This window comes from Oreochromis aureus, linkage group 3 (genome assembly GCF_013358895.1).
Source record: "Oreochromis aureus strain Israel breed Guangdong linkage group 3, ZZ_aureus, whole genome shotgun sequence".
NCBI classification, from domain to species: Eukaryota; Metazoa; Chordata; class Actinopteri; order Cichliformes; family Cichlidae; genus Oreochromis; species Oreochromis aureus.
Genome location: NC_052944.1, coordinates 88,565,594 through 88,584,033, shown reverse-complemented (window position 1 = coordinate 88,584,033; position 18,440 = coordinate 88,565,594). Strand labels below are relative to the sequence as shown.

The 18,440-nt window shown below is 42.1% G+C and overlaps 1 long non-coding RNA gene across 1 annotated transcript; it reads right to left on the bottom strand.

The window, feature by feature from the left end:
- Positions 1–1,166: 1,166 nt before the first annotated feature.
- Positions 1,167–4,419, bottom strand: LOC120438432. The gene is made up of 2 exons (XR_005611888.1): positions 4,176–4,419; positions 1,167–1,725 (listed from the first exon to the last, which is right to left on the bottom strand). It is a non-coding gene; the product is annotated as an uncharacterized LOC120438432 (long non-coding RNA).
- Between the last annotated feature and the right edge of the window lie 14,021 nt (positions 4,420–18,440).

Genomic DNA, 18,440 nt, shown 5'->3' with positions numbered 1-18,440 from the left:
GGGAGTTCGCCTTGTAATCGGAAGGTTGCCGGTTCGAGCCCCGGCTTGGACAGTCTCGGTTGTTGTGTCCTTGGGCAAGACACTTCACCCGTTGCCTACTGGTGGTGGTCAGAGGGCCCGGTGGCGCCAGTGTCCGGCAGCCTCGCCTCTGTCAGTGCGCCCCAGTGTGGCTGTGGCTACAACGTAGCTTACTATCACCAGTGTGTGAATGGGTGAATGACTGGATATGTAAAGCGCTATATAAATACAGGCCATTTACCATTATACAGTACAAATAAAATGTTCACGTTTCTCCAACGTTGTCTTCCCAACAGTTTCACTGGAGGGCCAGGAAGCGTTCATGATGTCTCCTCAGGCGCTGATAATTGGCGTCTGTCTTGTGTCAGTGACGTAAAAGACGGATTTAATGCCACATGACCATCAAACAGCAGTCGCTTTCTAAAACATCAGATATGTATCGGATTCAGTACCACATATGAAAGTGACCCAGATCGGATTTGAAAATATCGGATTTGTGCCGTTCACACTGTCACACCATGATCGGATATGGGTCGCATAGGGTCAAAAAAGTCAGACTGATGCGCTTTCGCCTGCAGTGTGAACGCAGACCGACGACAAGAGATTGCTGTGGAAGAGTCTGTTGTCTGTATATTTCTATATTTCCAAAATGACACAGTAGTGACCAGAGGTGGGTAGTAACGAGTTACATTTACTCCGTTACATTGACTTGAGTACGTTTTTGAAAAAAATGCACTTTCAAAGTACCTTTATCGCACCATACTTTTTACTTGTACTCAGAGGTGGGTCGAGTATCCAAAAAATGTACTCAAGTAAGAGTATCATTACTTTAAAATATTATTACTCAAGTAAAAGTAAAAAGTAGTCGTCAAAAAAGTTACTCGAGTAAGAGTAAAAAAGTACTTGGTGAAAAGGCTACTCAAGTACTGAGTAAATAGCGAGTATCTGTTTGAAATGTCCAATTTATTTTATAAATAAATGCTATCAGACAATCAAAAATAAATAAATATACAAATTTTAGTATTTTCAAAAGGAATATATGTAAAAAGATCCACAAAATAAGGCACAACAATTCTAATTTCAAGATTTCAGTTTTTCACAACGTAAATTAAGTAAATCAGAAACAAATGACACAGAGATGCAACAGGTATAATCAGGAAAAGTTTATCCCCAAGGCGGACAGCAGGAATTAAAAAAAAACAACAACAAAAAAAAACATCTGTGCTAAAATTCCACATGAATAGGCATTCTAACAAAACTTATTTTGTATACTAAAATACCCTGAAGTATAGACAGTGGATTAACACAATGTAATATGTAAAAATGTAAAAACTACACTCACAAATAAACACTGAAATCAGAGTAAAACTAATTATAAAAGACAAATACAAATTTCCACTATGTGGATGTACATATGTGTATTGCTCACTTTACCACAAATTGTTTCTTCAGTCAGTGAAATGGTGGTTCAGCTTCAGCTGCGACAGTTTGGCAGTGAACAGGAGTCCTGCATGACAGCTTCTTGATCTGAGGAAAGCCATGCAATAGTTCCACACCTCCAGTGATTGGACAGTGAAAAGTATCTCTCCAGCTCCTCTGCTTCTGGCTTTCCTGACCCCATGGATCCATCATCTTCATCGAATAGGCCGCTGTTTGTGCTGGCCTCATCCAGCTCTGTGTCTAGGTGATGTCTGATGAAGTGGAGACCTGTGGAAAGATGTAAGGTTTTCAAAAGAATTAGGTCTGGTCATTATAGTGCTGTATACACTGCCAAGCTGCAGATGTTTGTTTGGAGGAAGCCTCCAAAAGCTGGCCATACACTGTGTGATTTGGCCCATTTTGAGACGATTTTTCAATCGCGCAACCGTTTTGGGGATCGGCCGTGTTTTGCCTTAATCGTGTGTGCATTGTGTAGTATACATGGGGTAACGATAAGCAGTTCACACCTCACGACCAGCTCCCAATCATCAATCGTATGGTCGCATGATAATCAAACCAGTTTGAAATCCTGTCGCCTCTCACACTGCGCACGCACAAACACAGAAATGAAAGAAAAGGTGGAGCGGCACGGCAGTGCAGTGTGTGATCTGGACACAAGAGATGGAGGCACAACTTGTAGGATGAGGCAAGCTCATCCGAGTACGCAAGCGTAGAGCTGCCACCGGGGCAAAAGAAAAATAGAGCTACAGTATATCACGTTATAACGTAAACAGTTTATTGTTCTAACAACATACCTTTCACGTTTGAACAATATAATATTTATATTGTACGAATGTGATAATTATGTATATTGTAATAACGTGATATTATATTGTTCAAACATTAAAAGTATATTGTTAGAACAATAAAGCTTTCATGTTATAACGTAACATAGCTCTATTTTTCTTTTGCCCCGGTGGCAGCTCTACACTTCTGTATCCGAGGCTTTTCAATGTGGCCTCACAAAATTATCACGACTGCAACAACCATGAAGAGTTGGATGGACATTGCTGCTCAATCACAGTTGCCTGGTCAATGTTTTTCATTAGTAATTTAGCAGAGTTGATGGTGTGTGTGTCTGTGTGAGTGAAAGACAGAGAGGGAGAGCGAGGGACAGATTTTGTATGATAAGCTTCATTTTATGGACGCACCGTTTGAGCACTCACAGCATCAGGCCGGCTAGTGTGAAACCCTGCATCGTGACCTATGAACTTCTAACCTCTGCGATTTAATTGTACAGTTTAAGCAGGAGCGGAATAACGTGACTGAAAAAAAAAAATCGCACAGTGTTTGCCCAGCTTAATGCAGACTGTTTAAACTAAACAAGCTGCTGTTTCACATAATAAACCCTGTCACCCGCAGTATTGCCTTCTGTTTAACAGTTAAAGCAGTAGAGACGAGCTGTTTGCATGTTCGTGGAACTCTAGCGTCATTAACCAGGCTAGCTGTTAGCTTATAGCAGTGGTTCCCAAAGTGTGGGGCCCGCCCCCTAGGGGGGGCGCAGAGCTATTGCAGGGGGGGGCGCGGCATGAAAAGGGAAAAAAAACAAAAACAAAAACAATGCTTGGACACTGCTAGCACGGGGCGCCCACACAAACGCAAAGCAGGAGATGAAGCATTGCTGAATATGTTTCCAAACCAACTTCATTCTAAGCCAAAGACTAGAAAATATGGTGAAGCATATCTTCCCTTTGGTTTCACCTGCACAAGTGCTGAGGTAGGTCTCCCTGCAGAATTAGTTTTCCCTGCATCGGGAGCAGCGCTGGGCTGTTCAAATGAAGGACAAACAGTATCCCACAGTTGTTTATGTTTTTGAACCCATTTTGTAGAGGGTTTTTTTGAAAAATGTATTGATAGCAATGTTGAACATTATTACACAGGAAAAAAAACAACTACATGTAAAGTAATTACATCATGATGCCTCTGCCTTTCTAAATGCAGGGACAGTAATGGCCTGTATATGTAAGCGTGTAAAACCTGCAGAGTCAGATTAACAGTATTTTGTCTCTATCTGCCATTCTGCAATTCATCTCATGTAAACAATAACGTGGCACACAGTGTGACGTGAAAAAGGCACATACCTTTGACATTGCGTGACAAACTCTGTATTCCTTGTCCACAGGTAAACGCAAAAAAAAAAGGAGTTTTAAAAAATCTCCGTTCTCGGTGATTCGATACGCCGTTTACATGTGCCCGAAACAGCTGCGCGTTCAAAAATACCCGTGTAGGTGCGGACGGAGCGTAAAAGAGTTGGTTTTTTATTTTCTTACTACCTGTAATTTATTGCAGATTATTTGTATTTGCTTAATTGTTTAATAAATGTTTGAGGTGTGAAATAAACCGCAATGGAGCAAAATATGGGTGTGTGTGGTTGAAGGATGTGTTTGTGCGTGTGCGTGCGCGCGTGCACGCGCGGGGGTCGGGGGGCGCGAACATTTTTCTTGTTAAACAAGGGGGGCCCAGCAAAAAAAGTTTGGGAACCACTGGCTTATAGCTCACGCTAGCTAACCAGCGAGCAGTTAAAAAGACAGCTGAAGCTGCACAAAACACCCACAAACTTATCTCACTACAACGTAGCACCGAAAATATGACTCGCAGCTCGAGCTCGACACAGCTGCTGTAACATAAGACTGACATCCAGCTAACCACAGCTAAAAAGATATTTAGAGAAAACTTACCGTTTCATCAGGTTACGAGCTGATTTGTTTCACGTTGAAAAGTTGGTTTGTTTTGGCTCTCATTGAAGACACCGACACTGCAGACACAGCTGTTCTTTTGTGCTGCTTTTAAGCGAAACATTCTTTGTATGTGAGGCCAAAGGTGTTCATCCTCTTCAGCTCTAGCGTAGACTCTGCCATCATATTTCTTCTTTCCGTGTGTCGCTACTTTGAAACGCTTGGGCCGCTCCGCCCGCTACGGTTAAACTGGTCATGTGACTGTATGGCCACGTCTCATTGGTAAAAAAGTTACCGGAAACTCCACTGACGGCATGTTATCTAATGTGTTAAACTAATTTTTTTTTTAAAGTAACGAGTCGAATTTTGCAAATGTAGCGGAGTACCGTTTCTTCTTCATAAATGTACTCAAGTAAAAGTAAAAAGTATCGTGCAAAAAAGGTACTTAAAAAGTAAATTTTTTTCAAAAACTTACTCAAGTAAATGTAACGGAGTAAATGTAGCTCGTTACTACCCACCTCTGCTTGTACTTGAGTACATTTGTGAAGAAGAAACGGTACTTTTATTCCGCTACATTTGACAATATTTGACTCGTTACTTTCTTTTTAAATAATTAATTTCACACATTAGATAATGTTACTAATAATAGATCATGCCGCCAGTGGAGTTTCCTGCAACTCTTTCCCCAGCAGATGTAGCCAGGCGGTCACATGACCAGTTATGAACTGTGGCGGGCAGAGCGGCTCAAGCCTTTCAAACTAGCGGACACACGGAAAGAAGAGACAGGAAAACATGGCAGAGGCAACTGTTTCTGTTAGAATTGAAGAGGATGAACACCCTTGGTCTCATCTACAAAGCATGTTTCGCGTAAAAGCAGTACGAAAGAACAGCTTTATAACACGTGTGAGCCAAAATATAATTGTAGTAAAGCTGTTACTGTTTAAACCAGACCTACCCAAAGTGTGTGTGTGTGTGTGGGGGGGGAGCACAAGTGCCAAGGTAGGTCTCCTCAGCACAATTAGTTTTCCCTTCGTCAGAGCAGCGCTCGGCTGTTCAAATCACAGACAAACAGTATCCCACATTCTTGATTTTTAGTTCACAAACTACTCCTGACATTTTGGAGATGTTAGCTCTTTATACAGTAAAGTTACAGCGGGATACAAATAATATCAGGCTGATCCTGCCACGATTTGTTCCCCCTGTTCAAATCACGGACAAACAGTCTCCCACAGCTGTTTATGTTTTTGAACCCATTTTTCACAGAGAGGCATTTTTTGAAAAATGTATTGATAGCAATGTTGAATATGATTACCAGTGTTGGGTAAGTTACTTTAAATTAGTAACTTAGTTACATTACTAGTTACTTCTCTAAAAAAGTAACTCAGTTACTTCAAGTTACTCGTTACTTTCAAAGTAACTAGTTACTAGGGAAAGTAACTTTGGTTTTACTCAGAATTCTCTTGTTAATGTGTTGCTTCCGTAACTGGATACCCAGCCAGATTGCCAGTCTTCTAGCTTGCTTACTTGCCACAAGTGCACTGTGCCACCTACCAACAGAAAGGAAAAATAATGTGCACATTTCCACGAGAGAAATCACGCCTGGACCGTCGTTGACCGCCGCCATGATTCTAGCCTGCTTTTTACATCCAACACAAAAACTGCAGTCGTGGTGCTTTTGATTGTACTCAGAACTTGGAAATTCTGCCTTCTGAATAGGAAGATGTGGGTAACACCAGACTGCAGATGAGCTGCATACAGAGCTGGACTGGGACAAAACAATCGTCCGGGCATTTTGACTAGAGACCAGCCCACCATTATAGGAAAAATCATAAAGCCTTTGAATGAAAACAAACACTGTTGTGACAGTGATGTACACTGTTCTGATGGTATATACGTATCAATCTATCAATTGTTTGTTGTAAGACTCAGATAATTATTTTTTTAAAAGCGAGACATTTTAAATGAGAATAAGAAAGAAAAGTATTTCTTTGTGCCCCCCTTTCCCTGTTAATGCCCTACCTGGCCCCCTGGCAAAACTTTGCTAGACCCGCCCCTGCACAGTTACCAGCTGTCAGCTACATAGAAAAGGATGCTGGTGTTATTTGTCTCTCAGAAACAGTTCATAACTTCCCTTCCACTCATTCATGTTACCTAAAGGTAAACCTGTTTCTCCATCACCTGTTCAGCTCTGATGATTCAGTAAGGACATCTCCTGGTTTCATCTGCATGTTTCCCTCTCACCAGATAACCAAACCGATATCATGACCAGCAGCTTTACAGCTGTGGCTCCAGCAAACATCAACTGATACTAGAAATTAATATTAAATAAATTCTAACAACAGCTGATCAAGCTTAAACGTGCTGCTGTTGTTTAACGCGACCTCCGCTGGTTTCCTCTTTCTGGCGCAAAGTGGGCGATAAATAAACAAGAGAGAAAAGCCAATCAGCTGATCATTGATCAGTTTCGTGATTGAAGTAGAAACAGGAGAGGAGAGAATGAGAGAAGAAGAGGCAGCTGTGCAGCTTCAGCTTTGTGTCTTTTTCATTGTAGCTGAAGTCCGGGACAAACTGTGTTCCTTTTCACCTCAGTACGAAACGCGTAATATTTTCTCTGAATACCAGACGATTCTGTTTTTTACGGGATGGTTGGCAACTCTAATAATTAACTGTATGAACAAAATAAAGTTCAACATCAGTAACATAGCACCCACTCAGCTGTATAGAAACTCCGTCATGCTAGCTCGCAGTACGAAAATGTCAGCATACCGAAAATAAACTCCACCTAAACTTGGTTTATATCTGACTGATAGGCTGCAGGTCATAACTTCTTACCTGAAGTTCAGTTCACCTGACACTCGGACCGGCGGCCGCTTCGGGTCTCTCCTCTTGCCTCCCTTTTCCTTCATCCACCTGCTGGCTTCCACCACTTGCTAATGTTATTGAATCTGTGGAAGCTCCGCGATATCCACCACACGAAGTAACGAGTAACGAGCCTATCTAAATCCCAGTAACGAGTAACGCGTTCCTGGTTTTGGCATAATAACTAGTTACCGTGCTCGTTACCATAATAATAACGTAGTTACTGTAACGCGTTACTTAATAACGCGTTAGTCCCAACACTGGTTATTACACAGGAAAAAAACAACTACACTAAAATAATCACACGTGATGCCTCTGCCTTTGTAAATGGAGGGACAGTAACTGCGTGTAAAACCTGCAGACAGTCAGACTGTCTCTATCTGCCATTCTGCAATTCATCTCATGTAAACAATAACGTGGCGCACAGCGTGGCGTGAAAAGAGGCACATACCTTTGACGTTGCGTGACGAACTCTGTATTCCTCGTCCACACGTAAATGCAAAAAATGACTTTTAAAAAATCTCAGTTTTTGGTGATTTGAAACGCTGGTTACGTGTGGACGAAACAGCTGCGTTTTCACAAATACCCGTGTAGGTGTGGACGCAGCGTAAAAGAGTTAGTACTTTATTTTATTACTACCTGCAGATTACTTGTATTTGCTTAATTGTTTACTAAATGTTTGAGGTGTGAAATAAACCACAATGGAGCAAAACATGGGTGTGTGTGGTTGGAGGATGTGTTTGTGCGCACGAGGGGGGCGGGCAAATTTTTCTTGTAAAACAAAGGAGACCCAGCAAAAAAAGTTTGGGAACCACTTATTTAAACGATGTTAGCACAGAAATATTAGCTTCTGTCATGACTGATGAAGTTACTAGTTAATAAAGTTTCCAGTAAAGTGATTAATCGCAGCCACAGATTGACTGTAAATATCTCGATTTTCTTTAGTGCATCTGTAATGAATATGTGCAAGTTTCAGTGCTTCGTTTAAACTGTATGATACTTATACTGACCCAGGGTCAGTGTAAATACAATCCTAGCTGTGTGAACAAAGCCTGGCTCCTTTAATCCTGCATGACAAACCTCAGGATGCAGGTTATTATGACTCTTTCCTGCTGGCACACCTGTCACACCTGAGAGTCAGCTAGAAGCTTACAGTGACGTGGACATCATGCAAAGACTGCCAGACTCTGTAATACTGTAATAGGCTAGCTTGCCTCTCTGTGGTGAATACACAGTAAAGAACACAGTGTTGGACTGGTGCACAGCGACTGAGGTGTTCATCGTCAGAGTTGGGTTACATCAAGCGTTCCAGAGATTTAAGTTGGTGCTGAAGGATGTTACACACTGTGTTATTTTACTAATCAGAACTTGCCATGTAGCCTATATACACACCAAATGTGTTACATTTTTGCAAAAAGTCCTCAGAAACTGCACAGTGAAGAAAAAAAGTGGCGTTGGCATGGAGAACATTATAGTTTGATGCAGGAGTAGAAGCTGTATCACGCATTCATACATATGAAACGATGTCAGTGAGACAGTTTGAACTCTTGTTAGCAGCTGGGAGCAGATCTGAGGAAGCAGAGGAACCAGAGCAGCATCTGACTGTGTGTCTGAATAGGGAAGGTAAAATCAGGAAAGACATAAAATCTCTGCAAAATCAAACATGCGGATCATAAACATACTGAATCAGTCAGGGCCCAGGTTTATGATGATGGCCTCTGGTGCTGTTGAGCAACAGGGTGTTAATGGAAGAGAAGAGGAAAAGCAGTTCAGAGGCAGCAAGACAGAAGGAAGGACAGGACTGTGGAGGTGAGAGTAGAGACTTTAAACACAAGGACTAAGGCTGGTAAAGGAAGTGCACTCACTGCAAAGTTAGAAAGACACGACTGAGACGGTGTGGACATGTGCATGGGAGGGACAGTGGATACACTGGACAAAGGATGTTGGAGATTGATCTTACAGGCAGGCAGAAAAGAGAGACCACAGGGAAAACTAACCATGCCATTAATCTGGCCTCATGATTCTGAACTTGAGCTGCATTAAATTCTCCTCTCATTTAGTCCCATTCATTTCATTGGTGTGTAAAATCCTGTATTTCCATCCTAAAGTTTAGTCCTTTGTTTGGTTCAGAAGTATCGTTTTCCTCTCAGGTCTAAAGTTGAACCATCTGAACTTCTGAATTCAGTCCCAGAGTTTGTTCTTTTTCAATCAAGAAAGAAAGTGTGTGAAGGTAGAGCCAAGGGTTAAACGGTCGAAGAGATAAAGAAGGTAGAGAGGAGTAATGGGACGTTAAAAGCCAGGCTTTCACACGACTGAGCTTCCTTTCAGTCTCTTGAAAGGAGAAGAAAATCCCAGGCCTCATGTCACCAAGTGCTCACTCAGGGCGAGAGCTCCATTCACTCCTATCAGCAGAGAGAGAGAGAGAGGAGGCAACACTGCTGTAAACTGATTTCAGTATCTCAATAAAAGCCTGCTCTCTGCTTTCAGGAAGGAAATAAAACAGGAGTTCTATAATAAAACAGTGAGTCATGTAACCTGACACTCACACACTGCACACAGCAAGAAAGAAAATAATCTGTAAAACACATCCGTTAAATACAGGTGATCTACTTCTTTACTGTTTTCATGGCAAGTTCGTTTTTTCTTTTTCCTTTTTTATTCCCACTGAAGCTTCTGCTGTGAATTTATCATAAACAACAGAAGTAATGAAGGTTCACAGACTCAGTAAAACATCATGCCAGTGTTACAGGATAAAACATCCACAGCAGCGTGATTTTTAATTCATTAAAAATAAAACCTAACGGTATGTCAGCTTTTATCTTTGCTTGACAGTGTGTTAAACAAACCTGATAACATGAACTCCCAGAAAACCTAAAGTGACCCAAACACATGGTTATTACAGGAAACACTGCAGTCTTTCCTCGCTGTGTTACTGTTTCACAGAATATCATCATCAAGATGTGGTGACAGCCAAACTGTCCAGCAGGTGTCACTGTGGAGACGGTTTCAGGTCGTTTCGAAGCCTCGGTACACTTCTACCAGCACTACTCCACAGCTCTCGCGCTCTGTCTGCAGGGAAACAACACCAGGGCTGCTGCACAGAGGAGATGACAAATGAGTAATCCCTGAGGCAACAACAGGAAAGAGACTCACAGAACAGGTTCACTAGCATGGTTAGAGGAGGAGGGTGAAGGTCCTGGATCCTGGACCCAGCAGGCCTGAGTAAAGAAACAAACACAAAAACACTACATATTCATACTGAGAGAGAAATGGCAGTGACACAGCAGGCCTGGAGGACCATGACACACACGTACAGGCGAAGGATTGTCTGCTGTTTCTTTGTATGTCACCTTGCAGGGAGGAAGAATACCTCACCTTTGCCCTAGAGGTCTTTGCTTTTGTGAGGACCTAAAGAGAACTGCCTATTGTTAACTGGTGGGAGGTTACACAAAGAAAGGGGTTCAGGTCCACTGTTTTCAGCAGTGAGGTAGCCTCACTCTGACAGCTGATCAAGACCTTTCCCGATTCTCTTCTGTGATTGGCTGAGCTTCAGGCCTTCCCTCAGTGCATGTTTCAGTGTCAGGACTGAAGGTGGAGCTTTGTGTGTGTCAGGGTGAGGCCGCAGCAGCCGCCTCCAACCGGAGCGCTCGGGCGTGAAACTAGGAGGAAACTGAACGTCCTCCTCTTTCCTCAGAAGTGATCCGTGCACATCTGGAGTTGTTTCCACTGATCTGGTTTAACAAAGTGTGAAGCTGAACTCTGAGCTGTGACAGTGTGAGCAGTGTGAGAGTGTCAGTAGATGATCAGCAGAGGAAAGTGAAGCTGCTGTGAGCTGATGTCCTGAAGGGCTTTTAAAGAGTCTCTGAGTTTGACAGGAACATGAAGATGTTTGTGGTGTTTGTGATCCTCCTGCACGGTAAGTACACCTTCCTCTCTCTGCTCTCATCATCATCTCTCTCTCTTTAATGTGTTGAAGTGCAGCAGGAGGAGATTTCCATCAAACACTGGATTCTGATTCAGATCAAACTAACAATCCAAAGCAGCAACTTTCAAATCACTGGATTCTTCTTGGTGGCTTTCAGATGAGCTCATGTTACAATCAGCTGCTGTGTGTGTGTTTGCTTCCTGTGTTTGTTGTACTGTCCTATGAATAAATCAGATTCCTGGAAACGTGCAAACTGTTAGTTTGTTTTGCTTAAGTTTGTATTTGTACTACAACTGCTGTGTGTTGTTGTGTAGCTCTGTGCCTCCCATCGTCTATGGACATTTAAATTCTCATCAGTGGATCAGGAAGTCCAGTAAACTGTGATTATTATTTTTTTTTTTTACAATAGTTTGAATACAGTTACAGTATCAGGTGTTTATTTTGTGTAGGTTTGTACTTGTACTGCAATGCTACAACAGTGTATTTCAAGCATTTCTAAAACAACTTAACGTGTTCATCACTTTAGCATTTCCAGCTGTTTAATCTTAGATCTGTAGTTTATAATAATATCTCTTAGTTTGATGTTAAATGAGTCTTAGAGTACCGCACAGATGTGTGATGAGGTCACACTTTAGGAGTTTATTCTGTAATTTCTTTGACCACCAGCGTCTCTGATTGAATCTGTTTTTTCATGGAGAGACTAACTGTAAAAGTTGTCTCTTTCATGCCTGCAGATAAATGTCAGTACGGTGCTAAACTGAAGGCAAGCAGTTAATCTGTGTTTCTGTTTGTGTGTTCATCACAGTTTCCCAGCATGCCCTGGCTCTGGTGGTGGAGGTGAATGAGGGGGAAGACTATGTCCTGCTGCCCTGTCAGTACTCCGGTATCATACCTGAGACAAATCCCACTGTGACATGGACTCGCAATGATCTTGATCTGAAATCTGTTCACCTACGAGGAGAAGGAGGAGATGATCTGACAGGACAAAACCAGCGTTACAGCAGACGCACAACAATGAGGTCTGACGCTCTGGACACTGGAGACTTCAGCCTCACTCTGAGAAAACCAACAAAGACTGACAGCAGCAACTACAGCTGCTCCATCAGTGATGGAGGAGAGGAACGGAGAGTCATAGACATCCAGCTGAAGGTCAAAGGTTAGCAGAAAAACTCAAACAAATGTTGTAATTACTGGTCATAAGTCAGTTCTGTAGACAAATGTCAGAGGTTAACTGAAGAAAAGTATTTCCTAAATTATTATGTATGACAGCGGCAACTACACCTGCACCCTCAGTTATAGAAGCCATGGAGTAGAACGCAGACTGACAGACATAGAGCTGGAGGTCAAAGGTCAGCAACTAACCCTGATTGATTCGTTTAAAAAAAATTGCCTACTTACATAAACATTCCAGTTATTGTTCTGCACTGTAACTCTGGGCCCACTGAGGCCCAATAAAAATGCAGTAAAGGTTTTACCGATGTTCTGGGAATCCATCCTACCTGACAAACCATCCTACCCGTTGTTTCTACATATGCGCACAACACGAAATTAAAGGGCGAACCGTCCTACCTTTATGAATGTGACCTATAAACATACTTTAACAGATAAAATTCAGTGGCAAATCATCCTACCTTTGTTAATAAGAGCGAGAAACATACTTTAACGGGTAAAATGAAGTAGCAAACCGTCCTGGCTTTATGAATATGAGCTACAAGCATACTCTGATGGGCAATGTTAAGTGGCAAACCGTCATACCTACTTACATTTGTGCTGGAATTACTCTGTGACATCAGGAATGTGCATAAACTGCTTACGGTTGGACGTTTTGGCAGGGTAGAATCTCAGAACACCGGCATTAACAAAACATTCATTCCACTGACCTGGTTTAACAAGGTGTGAAGCTGAACTCTGAGCTGGCACCTTGTCTGAGACAATAATCATAGATAAGTTAGCCGCATGTTGCTGGCTCTTTAGCACAGTTTGAAAACCCTGATATGTTTTTCTCACCCGTTAGTTCATCAGGAGGGTGCAAGGTTTGTTTCATCTGAGTGCTCGATTAAGCATGCAAAAAAATGTAAAAATTTCAAATGAGTGATTTTGTATTATTTTTTGCAGTGAATGAACATGTAAAAGTATCTGTGCACCACTCCACGAGGCTCAGCACACTATCAACTGATAATGGCCACACAAGGGATATTTATATACTTTATTAACACTACTGGAAGTATAGAGTCAGAGGAAAGGAATGTAAACACTAGGATAACAGTGTAGTTCACTGTTGTGATAATGGCTGCTGCTTCCATATGTGATCATTTTTGTTTCTTGTCCTCTCAGACCAGCAGGTGATTGTGAAGGTGGTAGAAGGATCGCAGTCTGCCATCTTGCCCTGCAAAACGACAGCTGACCTCTCACAGGATGCCACGGTTGAGTGGACTCGCTCTGATGTAGACTTCATGTTGGTCCACGTGTACTCAAAGACACGTAACACCATCAGGGAACAGGATGGCTTTTACAGAGTCCGAACGATGATGAATGAAGACCCGCTGAGAACTGGAGACCTCAGTCTGACCCTGAAATACCCCACAGATGGAGACAGTGGAGGATACGTTTGCACCATCTACAGGGACAAAGACATCCTGAGACAGAAAGTAGTGCTGCAGGTCAAAGGTCAGTGCTGTAAATGCAGGTCAGAGGTCGCTGCTACAAGTAAGAGCGTAACAGTTCAATTTCTTGTTTTATTGTTTCTTCTTAGAACGATCTTGGGCCAAAGCTCTCCTGGTTCTCCTGGTTCTTGTTGTGGTTTCTGGAGGTCTTTTATATCATTTCCGGCACTTTTTCATGTCAGGTGAGTGTCTCCTACTACACTACCCATAATGCCGATGGTTAGCAGGTGTCCTCTGGTGGCTCCTTGACTGCGGCTCACACAAACTTGTTCCAGAAGCTGAAAGAGTTGAGAGTTACAAACAGCTGATACAGAGAGCTGAAGAGAAACTTCCAGGTTTGTTCCAGAAAACCTCCTTCAGACTCAGTCATTGATCAGTGAAACAGCTCCACAACATGACTTTACTAAACAGTGTGTGTGCTTCACTGTATTGATCTGACACACAGGCTGCATGTGTACAAGCTGTTCTTCTTCTGTGGTGGTAAACAGCAGGCTGACATGGAAACATGCTGACAGTAAATGTTGCAGCAGCTTCAGTAAATGTTCCTCCTTGAGTTGTGCTCAGTCATGTGGTGGAGAGCTTCAGATGTTCAGAGCAGACACATGAGATCTTCATGGTCTCTGTGCTGATGTGTGTGAGACATGGCCGACTGTGGAGGCTCAGTCTGTCTGTTCTTCTGCTCTTCATCCAACATGTCTGCAGCACTTTACAGGACGCTGCAGACTAGTTACCAAAGAACGAGTCAGGAACAAACTGAGACACAATCTGACTGAGACTAGAAGACAAGGAGGGGACAGGGAGGTCATGTGACCATCACAGCTCAATCAATCAATCAATCAATCAATCAATCAATCAATCAATCAATCAATCAATCAATCAATCAATCAATCAATCAATCAATCAATCAATCAATCAATCAATCAATCCTTTTATTTGCCACATGCAATGTTTACACCTGCAGTCAATGATGGTGGTTTTCCTTTAGTGTGAACAACTGCGTGTCAATTTCACAGCCGATCTAACAGTCCGTCACTGATCTCTCATTCTCCCGTTTAAGAGCCGTGAGCTTCTCAAAGATGTTATCAATTTTGCGCTCAAAGAGCAAAGTCTGAGTCCTCACGACAGCCTCGAGTTTCTCCAAGTTCTCATCCGTGCTGCATTCAAAGAGCCCATTTTGGGAAGTCACGACTCGTCCCATCTGCTGTTCATATCATCATGTTGTTTTTTGTTGTCCAGTTTACCAGGTGATGGTGGATTCAGGGGCAGAGTCTGTCCAGCTGCCTTGCAAAACGAGAGCTCACTTGCCTCAAGATGCTAAAGTTGAGTGGATGGACAAATACGACAGTAAAGTCCACGTGTATGAGAACGGCTCGGACCAGCCTGAAGAACAGGACCAGGTTTACAGAGACCGAACGAAGATTAATGAAGACCTGCTGAAAACTGGAGACCTCAGTCTGACCCTGAAACAGCCCACAGACAGAGACAGTGACACCTACACCTGCACCATCTACAACAGGGAGGGAAACATCCTGCTGAAGAAACAAGTGGAGCTGGAAGTCAGAGGTCAGTGCTGCAGACACAGGTCAAAGTTAAGTCTTAGTTAAGTCGTAGGTAAAAGTGGTTTTCCACTGATCATAAGAAACATTTGTGGTTTTAAAAAGCAGTTGGAGAATTTATTCTTCTGTAGAGAGGAGTTTTGAGCAGCTGACAGACTGATCAGAAAGAAATAATAGCATTGAAATTCCTTCAGTGTGAAAGCAAACATGTTGGTATTTCATGAAGTCAGCAGAGGAACAGTTTGGATCTGCTGCCTCCAGAGTTTTGTTCTCCTCCTTCATAGTTTGGAGGAAACATTTCTCACTGAGTCTGGCTCACACTTTGTGTGGAACACAAATGTTCCTGAAAACTCACGCTTACAGCAAGAAAGCCATCATCAGTCGAGCTTCAGAATTGACAAATCAACAGCTAAGTAAAGAACAGCGCCTGCTTTGTAATAAATGAATGCATGTCTAATTTATTTCCCCATCCTAAGCACTGTTGGGTTATGAAAGTAGCCACGTTGATTACAAAATAAATGAACTTCTAACTGGAATCTCAGTGTTTGTAAAAATATAAATTTCCATAGTTAAGTTATTTTGCTTTGAACTTTTACACTGACTCAGAGGTTTTAGCTAATCCTGCTTCCTGGGACAGAGACCTGCTAACAGGTTGAAGCTGGTTAACCCTTCCTTTCATCTGTTTGCTTGATAAAGCTCCTTCTGTCTGCTTAAGGATCAGAGGGTAAAATGAGAAGTTCTGTGTGACTAAACAAACACCTGCTGAACTTTGACCTCCAGGACAAAACCAGATAGTGGTCCCCCTCTGAGATTTGCATAATTAGCACTTAGACAGTGAGCTCTGATCGGAGCTGCTCTGTGAACACAAATTGGGCTTTGGACTTTTGATGAACCTCCAACACTCAGTGGAACTACAGACGGATGATTCAAACAGGAAGTTAGGAATGAAAAAAAAGTACTGCTTCAGGTCAAAGGTTAGTACATGACTATGCCAGAACTCAATTTGTGATCATATATAACACATTTGTTTTTTCTTAAATGTTAAATGTTAAAAGTTTATGGATCATTTCAGTTAAATTAAAACTATTTCCTTCTGAGAAGCTACAGTTTGAGTTGCCTCGTACACTTCTCAGCCAAAAACTAAACAACATTCTGCAACTTTATTGGACGGCCAACAAAGAGCAACACTGACACTGTGTTTCTGTCCATCATCAAGCCACATTTATTCACACTGTCAACTGTCTAATTAAGCTAATCACATGTTTAGACCAATTAGTGACTCTGAGGTGGCTGTAGATGTAACAGCTGATTTTGAAATCACATAAAAACACTTATATTATTTTTTTACCTTATTTTGTGCATAAATGGTTATGTGTGACACTGTATTAATGTATAAAATTGTCAGCAGATTTTCAAGACTTGTCTTTTTAAAGTATAATTTGGAAAGATAGAATTAACACCACCTAACCCCCACCCACTCAGACAGCGATGAGATAGATTCACCAGGGGCAACAGGGAGCAACCACCCTGAAGACCTCAGTCTGACGCTGAAACACCCCACAGATGGAGACAACTCCACCTACACCTGCACCGTCTGCAGCAGGGAGGGAAACATCCTCAAGAAACAAGTGGAGCTGAAATTCAGAGGTCAGTGCTGCAGACCTCTGACTTTGTTTTCTGTTTCCAGGCAGCTAGTGAGAAGCTGATTGAAGGTAAAAGTGGCTTCCAGTTCAAAAGTGCCTCTTTGAGTTTGGAGTCAGAGTGAATCTTATGGAGTCAGTGCAGCATTTCTTTGCTGAATATAACAACTCATTAGAACACAGGACACAGACAGCAGTAGCTCAAAGCTTTGAGGACACACAGAAATGTGATAATGAGTGGAAACACTGGTGGTTTTAAACAGCAGCTGGGGAATTACTTCTTCTGCAGAAAGTAATTAGTGGGGAAGAAAGACCATGATTTAGGTCCTTGCAGTGTGAAACCTAACACGCTGTTTTCAGGTAGTTAATGTGGAGATCTTCACATTAGACCCAAATCAGTGTGGAGTATTATAGAGGTAACAGGATTCCTTGTGCACGAGTGTTCATGTGCGAATATATCCCCAACACTCTAGGAGGATTGTCATGGTTTATACATCGGGGAAACTAAACAACCTCTGGCACAACACAGAAGAGCTACCTCGTGAGGCCAGGACTCTGCAGTCTGTTCACACCTACAGGCCAGTGGAGACTCTTTCAAGGATGAGGATGTACACATCCATTGATCATTGATCAGTGGTTGTTGATCAGTCGTTATACAGTGGCATATTAATGATCAAGGAACTGACCTCACAGTCATTCAGTGGGCTCGTTTCAGTGCAAATGTTTACAAGATTGGGGAAACAAGTCAGCTGAGACTTAAGACGTCAGTTGGATGAGTGACTAAATGTTTCTCCCACTGAAAACGCTGTGTCCAGATGAACAGAATCAACCTTTTGGGGCATGTTCTCAGAGGTTTTCATGTATTTGACCAGATTTTTAGAAATGAGAGCTGCTCCATCCAAAGTGGAATGAATGCCGTCTCTCCTAACAAGACCAGGCTTCCTCCAGAAAGTTTGTCAATTATCTATAAAGCCCACATTTTTGGACACCCCTCAGACAGCCAGCAAGCTAAACATATCAACCCTGGTATGACTGGGGAGGGGACCAGAGACATGTGGAGTAGCAGTTTGGCTGCTGGTGCAATGCTCAGGAATCAAGGCCAGGGGAAGAGATTGGAAACACTGGGAATGGTGGACTTGAGCTGTCCTCCTGAATGACTTCATTTTATTTATTCTAGAAACTACTTTGCAGGATTAGAGTAAAGCCTTTTCATGCTGTATGCAAACAAATCTAAGCTGGATTGATAGGCAGGCTGTGGCTTGTGTTTTTTGTGGTAATCAATTTAAAATCATCACTAGGCTGTTGAGCAATGAGTGACATCCATAAACAGCCTTACGTCATGTCAGGAGGAGAATTATCCCTCACAATCCTTCTAGTGCAGTAAAATCAAAAAGCATCATCTATTCTTCATGAGTGAAATGATGAATCGACTATGTCATGCTATATCACAGACTGAGATCAGAATGATCTCTACTAGACAAGCATAAGTATATTACCTAAGTATCATGATAAAATTAAAATAAAATTAAGGTCACCCAAACAGTAAAATGGCAACACTAATTTTCAAATTGCAATGCTCCATTTAGTTTACTATCAGCCAGATTTGAAGTCACAATTTTAAGATA